This window comes from Ornithodoros turicata, chromosome 3 (genome assembly GCF_037126465.1).
Source record: "Ornithodoros turicata isolate Travis chromosome 3, ASM3712646v1, whole genome shotgun sequence".
Classification (NCBI taxonomy): domain Eukaryota; kingdom Metazoa; phylum Arthropoda; class Arachnida; order Ixodida; family Argasidae; genus Ornithodoros; species Ornithodoros turicata.
In genome coordinates this window covers 52,285,781-52,293,127 of record NC_088203.1, presented here as the reverse complement: position 1 = coordinate 52,293,127, position 7,347 = coordinate 52,285,781, and the positions used below count along the sequence as shown (strand labels likewise).

The following is a 7,347-nucleotide window of genomic DNA, read 5'->3' as shown; positions in this document are numbered from 1 at the left end:
GGGGCGAGCCAGGACACGATAAGCTGGCGAAGGTCTGTCCTCTTGTCGACGTCCTGAACATGAGCTTCACTGCACACTACGCGACATCCCAACAACAAAGTGTCTACGAAAGCGTGATTGTTTTCAAAGGGAGATCAACTTTCAAGCAATATATGCCGATAAAACCCATCAAACTAGGGTACAAAGTGTGGTGCAGGGGGGATGCTGCAACAGGGTATCCCTGCCAGTTTCATATATATGAGGGGAAAGACAGCGCTCGACCATCTGATGTTGTCATGGGGAACCATGTTGTGCTGCAACTGTCAAAGGGAGTCAATGAGGGCACACAGCTCTACTTCGACAATTCGTTCACCACCACATCCTTGCAGGAGAACTTGTCAGAGATGGGTGTATTTGCTGCAGGCACACTACGCACCAACCGAAGAGACCTGCCTCCTGAGATAAAGAGTGATAACAAGCTGCAAAAAGGCGAGTACCTCTGGAAGAAGAAAAGGGAAAACTCACAGCTCATCAGTGGAGAGACAACAAAAATGTGAATGCCTTGTCCAATTTTCACAATCCAAATCATGTGTGCGAGGTCAGCAGACGGCTGTCTACTGGTGCAAAAATTGGAGTGACATGCCCCAAAGTTCCGGCTGCCTACAACCAGTGGATGGGAGGCGTGGACAGGTTTGACCAAAAACGAAACAGCTACCCCTGTGACAGGCGTTTGAAATAATGGTGGCACAGGATTTTTTACTACCTGGTAGATGCCGCGGTCGTCAATTCAGTACTGTGCCGAGAATGAGGGTACATTCTTCTGGTTCCGCTTAGTCCTAGGACGACAACTCATCAAGCTTCTCAGTCTCAGCTTCTGGACAAGCAAATGTGCAACGGCCCATAAACACAGGAAGAATGGAAGGCCCAGTGGACGTCAAATGACAGGACTGGAAATCAGGAATTTAGGACAATCTCACCACCCTCAGCGAGTGGAGAGCAGGAGGAGATGCAGGTGGTGCTCAACCAAAAGCAGGCAGGTTAGCACGAACTTCATCTGCATTCAGTGTGAAGTACCCCATTGTGCTGGTTGTTACCACCCCTTCCACTGATAAATTTCAGTGGACACCACTTCCAGTTCAATGTGTTTTCTTCAAGTTTAGTCCTGTTCATATCGTACCTTATTTTGCGAATAAAGTTCCTTCATGAAAGACAGCGGTACGCATATGTACCACTTGCAGTTGGCAAATACGAGAATGGTGGTTCAAATAGGTACCACTTTTATCTAGAAACTATAGGCCTATCGAGGTCGGGACAAGTTGTTATCGACCATGGCACAAGCTCCTAATCAATATCTATGAAGCATATTCTCCGAAAAATTCACGAAGAGGTCGCGCCTTATAAAGGGTTAAAGAACATGGAACCCTAGATGCATTTAGTGCGTTTCCATATGAGAACTTTATGCAAACCTTGAAACGCAGCCTCAGGAAAAAAGATTTGCCGCTTGAACAACTTCATAAGCGGCTATTTGAAGCAAAAAGTGCTGCAGTGCCCCCAGATACACTGACAAAACAAGTTTAGCATTGCACCAGAAGCACTCTCATGGTCCCTTGATCCCCAACCGTCGCGAACCGCAGTACAAACGAGCAAAGTTGGGGCGACTTACTTTTTCAACAACTGAAGGCAACAATTGCTGCGAAGTTGGTGGCTATGTTGTGGAGATCTGCAATTTTACCTTTCTTCGTGCTACCGGCGAACTCTGTATCATAAGCAAGGAGTACTTTTACAAACAATATATTTATGATCAGCCCTTTACCTCATGATCTATTGCAGTGCATGTTGTGTCGAGGTTGTCTGGACTAAAATCCTGGCCCCTGAAGGGTTTGAAGAAGCTCATGAGACTCTACACAGTAAATTTTTTTACACCTTTTTAGTGTAAATGGTTTGTCCCATAGCGCACCTCATATCAGTGTAAATTTTACACCATACACCAGGGTGTAATTTTTTACACCTTTCTAAAAGGGTGTAATCTGCACAAAACACCCTTTCAAAAGGTGTAACGTGCACAAAACACCCCTTCCATAAGGTGTAAGCTGCCAAAAACACCGATTGAAAGGGGTGTTTTGCAGAAGAAACACCCTTACAATGGAGTGTTTCGGACGCAGCATTGCACGGACCTCCGCTGTTGAGCTGGTTGTTGCATAGCTGCACATGCTGGTTACGGAAATCTTGCGAGGCCTCGGCTTGTCACCTTGTACAATCTGAGATTTTTGGCGCACCAGACGAGCAATAGAAAGCCATTATGGCAGGTCACTGGAGGACTGGTGTTCCGCAGATTGGAAAAGAAGGATAGCCCGACCAGCTAAACAGCGTGCCTGAATGTGAGGAATATGCCTGGAACAATGTATGACGACAAAGTTATGTTTATTGGTGAAGTACAAGTGCGTGTACACATGTGAAACTAAATTCCTTATAACGTTGCCCAGAGTGGAACAATATGCACAGTATGTGGAAGGAAGGCAAAGCAGAACTGAGTCCTTGATGACCTAACTAATTGAAACAGCAGCAATGAGACAAAAAATAAGATGAAAAGGCATATTAAATGTTTAAATCCACATAAGGCACCACTACAGATCCAGTACACCAAATAAGAAGCTACTGCAAATAGCGTTGATGCGAAAGGGTAATGAAAACAGCCAGCAAACAACTTTTACAAAAGAAAACAGCTTTTCTGGCAAGCAGAAAAAAGAAAACGGATAGAAGACTATCTCTTAACAAGAGCACATACTAAAGATTAGAAATGGAAGCACAGAATACCCAAAGTAATTTCCCTAAATGTAATGTGCTGTGCCAGGTATGTTGACAAATGGACGGCTACATTGCCAGAAGAATGGTAATCCCCCATGCTTATGAGAGTTCAGTGCCAAAGAACAAGAAAGAACACACCCGTGCTTCCGAAGAATTTCCAATTCCTTGACGAAATGGCTGCCTGTTTGGGAGGTGGGCGGGGGGGGGGGGGGGGGGGGGTGCAGGGCTCACTAGAAGTCAGTTAAAGTAGCAAATGTTTTAGATGTTCGAAGCATCCACAAGCTCTTTTCCGTAACTGTTGAAAAAATTGATCCACGGGGCTTCTTACACGAGAGTCACTCACTTTCAGGCACCGCTCTTCCAGGCTTCAAAATGTACGGTGCGGCTTTGCACTGTAGACAATATGAATTAACCAATAGCTGCAAGAATGGCAGCCAATCCCTCTTCAAGGTTGATGGTTCTGAGAAGGCGCTACTCGCCGACATAGAGGTCCATATGCTCCGCTTCTTCAATGCTGCTCCCAGTGAACATGATGCACGGTGTCACCGGCACAGGTGTATCCTATGAAAGGGGAAACACAGGTTTAGGAATGCGTATGGTGTGAATAGTGTGGCCTTGAACATTGGATAGAATTGTAGTACACAAATATATGACCCCGTCCTTCTTTCACTGCTCAGGGAATTTGCATAACAATTTCAGAACTGTTATCATCTAGGACAAATGTTGTCTGAGATGTTCATACAGTTCCCATATGCAAAGAGACTGTGCCTTCCAAATGGAAACACTGCCTCAACTGCATACTTGTACGACTGTTGTGTAATTACTACAGGTTTTCTCGCTCATTTTAATCCACTGGTCACTCCCTTTCATCCAAGCGCTACCCAAGTTAATCCATTGGACAACCAAAATAATCCAAACACCAACCAATTTAATGTAAACGCTACGTAGTCTAATACGAGCAACATGTGTAAAGGTATTCTGTGTTATTCCGTCATGGTAACTGTAATGACTGAGACTTTCATGGTTACGCCAATGTATCACAAGTTTATGAATACTGATCCAACAACCCCTGGTTTTTGCATGTTATGCGGTGTTTATGACTGCTTTTTGTCATTATGACTATTTTCATGATATGGTGCCATGAATTGCTTTTAAGGGACTACCGCTGCTTCAAACAGTGTCATACAGTCTTTTGTGACTAACGACGGTCATTATAACATTCCATAAGTACTTTCATGATATGTACCATGAAACAATGTTATGGGACTACCACGGCTTCAAACGCTGCCATATATTGTTTTACGATTACAGTTGTCCATTATGACATTCTATGAGTATTTTCATACTGCGGGTCATGACTCTATGCAGCTATACTGCTCTTTCACACAGTGTCACGGACTTTTTTATGACTGCCGATGGTCACTAAGATGTTAGTAGATGGTCATAAAACACTGCATGACATGATCTGAAGAAGCTGAGTTGCATTGAGTCAGGCCATTGTGATATTATGAAAATATCATGGAATGTCATAGTGACTGTTGGTAGTCATAAACGCTATATGACACTGTGTGAAGCAGCAATAGCCCCATAACGACGTTTCATGACACAGAACCATGAAAATGGCCATTGAATATCATAACAGCCGTCTGAAGTCATAAAACACTTACAACACGGCATGGAAAACGGTGTTCAGACAAAGCATAGTCATGACCCAATTCATGAATAAACTCATGGAGTGTCATAACAACCATTGATAGTCAGAAAAGAGCTATGACACTGAAGCAACAGTAGTCCCATAAAACTGATTCGTGGCGGCACATACGAAAATAGTCATGGAATGTCATAATGACCGTCAGTAGTCACAGAACACATATATCACACTGTTTGGAGCTGCAGTAGTCCCATAAAATTGATTCATGGTATGTCATTCAAATAGTTATGGAACGTGATAATGACCGTCCATAGTCATAAAACACTGTATCGCACTGTTTGAAAGAGTGGTAGTCCCATAACATTGATTCGGTACACATATCATGAAAATAGTCATGGAATGTGACAATGACCATCGGTACTCATAAAACACTATCACACTGTTCGACGCAGCGCTAGTCCCATAAAATCGATTCATGACACATGGCATGGAAATGGTCATGGAATGTCAATATGACCTTCGACAGTCATAAAACACTGTATGACACTGTTTGAAGCAACAGTAATCCGATATAATAAATTATTGGAACAAATTCTGAAAATAGTCATGAAAACTCATAACGACAAAAAGCAGTCATAAGACACTGCAAAAGCCAGGGGTTGACAGATCAGGTGTTAAACTCAGGATACATTAACAGAACGGATATCAGGTATCAGGTAAAATGGCATAATCACAAAACTCTTAGTCATGTCTATTTCCATGAAGGAATATATTTACACACTTTGCTTGGATTAAATCGGGTAGCGTTTGGATTAAATTGGTTGGTGTTTTTTATTAATGTGGTGGACCAGTGGGTTAAATTGGGTAACGCTTGGATTAAAATGTGCGGGAAAACCTGTAGAGGAGCAAAGATATCAAAAAAAATTTCACATATATCATTATCGAGATTGGATAAAAATATTGATTAATTATCGAGATTCGATAAAAATATTGATGAACACAATCTTACATCGATATTGGAAATTGTTAGTATATCGATATGTAAGTGGACATTCAATGAAAAATATCGGTACCAGATCTACAGCTTTTGAGATACTTGTGCGACGTCATCAGCCTTCAAATAAATTGCACTTGTACGTTGCACTTAGTTGGGCATAACCATGCCTTATCGACATTCTACCTCTAAGACATCTGTCTCTGAACCAACAAAACGTCAATATTTATATACATAGCTTATCTATTTCAATATCGATAAAAATAGTGATAGATATTCTCTTACACGACCCAGTAATTCAATTACCATGAGATTCACTGGTACCACTGCGTACTCTCTAAATTTACCAAATTGCAGGACTATGATCATGATTATAAGTGGAATATACTTACATAATGCACAAACATGTTCTTTATTGCTTCGGAACCCTTCACGCACGAACCCAGTATTCGCAGGGCGTGGACAGCAAGGAGGTCTGTAAAAGCCCCAACAGGGAACACAACTTACTGTTTTCAGTAACTTTACATGTAAATATACTCCCAATTTGAATTTTTACGGTTTTCAGCGAGAAAACACCAAGTGCACACAGCACAGCAGATATGTACCCAATACACACTGATTTTCCAACAGAAAACAATAGCTTTTGCTTGATAGGCAACACTTCAGTGCTCGACGTCTTCCCCTTGAATCCTACTGTTCACCATGAACTACCAGCATGAATTACCAGAAGGGAGCCTGACATTCCTTTTCTGCACAATATGTCGAACAATGCTGTGGCGAGAGAAAAGGAATATGACATTGGCGACGACAACGATGCGCAATTTTAAGTTTCCAAACAAGCTATTTCAACACATGGTGGCGGGCTCCGAGGGACGCATGAGAGTCTGAGCAACACTACTATTATATGATCACAATATAGCTTAAATTGCAGAGATAGGATAACAGTCGACTCATACGTACTGAATCCTTCGAGCGTTCCTGGCGGTGAGGTTGCAAGACGGGTACTGTCGCCGTATGCATTATCTCATCGCCCTCCGCAAATTCAACACCCACTGAAGTCGCTATCCCGAACCTAGAGGTGACAGCAATGTTGTTACTAAGTCATCACAACGCTCTGCATGTGTAGTTCTGTGTTCTACTTCAAGCGTATGGCACAAGAAGCAACATACCTGAATCCTGTCAGTGGCGTTCACGTATGACGCCAAAATTCTCGAAGCCGAGATAGCACTCCTCAAAGCAGGTGGAGTGTCCTCTTCAAGCAGGCACTTTTGTCTAATGTCCGCATGAAGCACCACAACTAGGCACGCTACGTCTGTCATCTTTGCTGAAAAACAAGCTCTATCTCACTGTAACGGACGCGGCCTCACCATACCAGACGAACCAAAACGCACGCCGCGCCGACGGCCTTGACTTGGCTTGGCTTGCCGCCCACCGACTCCAACGTGCGTCGGTCCCCTGGCGGGGTTTTCCGCCAGGGGACTGACGCCTGTTTACCTCTTGGAAAAAAGAAAAATAACGAAACGAAGCTAATTGCACACATCTGACTTTGGCCTGCCATAAACACTATATCTCGTCAGTGTGTGCTTCCTTCGTGCCTTCTAAAACACTAGTGATGGTAGTATAGCCTTTCTCTCAAAACCATCATTGACGTCTTTTAACACCATTTTAACACCCTTAACTCGCGCAAAAAGAGTAAAAATCGTGTAACAAGGGTGTTTTGGTGTTTACACCCTTTTTCACACTCTAGTAACACCATTTGATTTGCCTGTAGGTGTAAAAATCCGTGTAATTTTCAGAACACCATTTCTTACGCTGTTTTTTACGCCTTTTATTACACCTAAGGGAGTAAAAAGCGGTGCTTATGTAGAAAAACACGGATTTGGTGCAAAACTGAGTGTAAAAAAATTTACTGTGTAGC

At 42.8% G+C, this 7,347-nt stretch overlaps 1 long non-coding RNA gene across 1 annotated transcript; it reads right to left on the bottom strand.

The window, feature by feature from the left end:
• Nucleotides 1-3,026: 3,026 nt before the first annotated feature.
• LOC135388467 (uncharacterized) lies at nucleotides 3,027-7,145 on the bottom strand. The gene is made up of 4 exons (XR_010421394.1): nucleotides 6,599-7,145; nucleotides 6,390-6,501; nucleotides 5,822-5,904; nucleotides 3,027-3,345 (listed from the first exon to the last, which is right to left on the bottom strand). It is a non-coding gene; the product is annotated as an uncharacterized LOC135388467 (long non-coding RNA).
• Nucleotides 7,146-7,347: the final 202 nt, after the last annotated feature.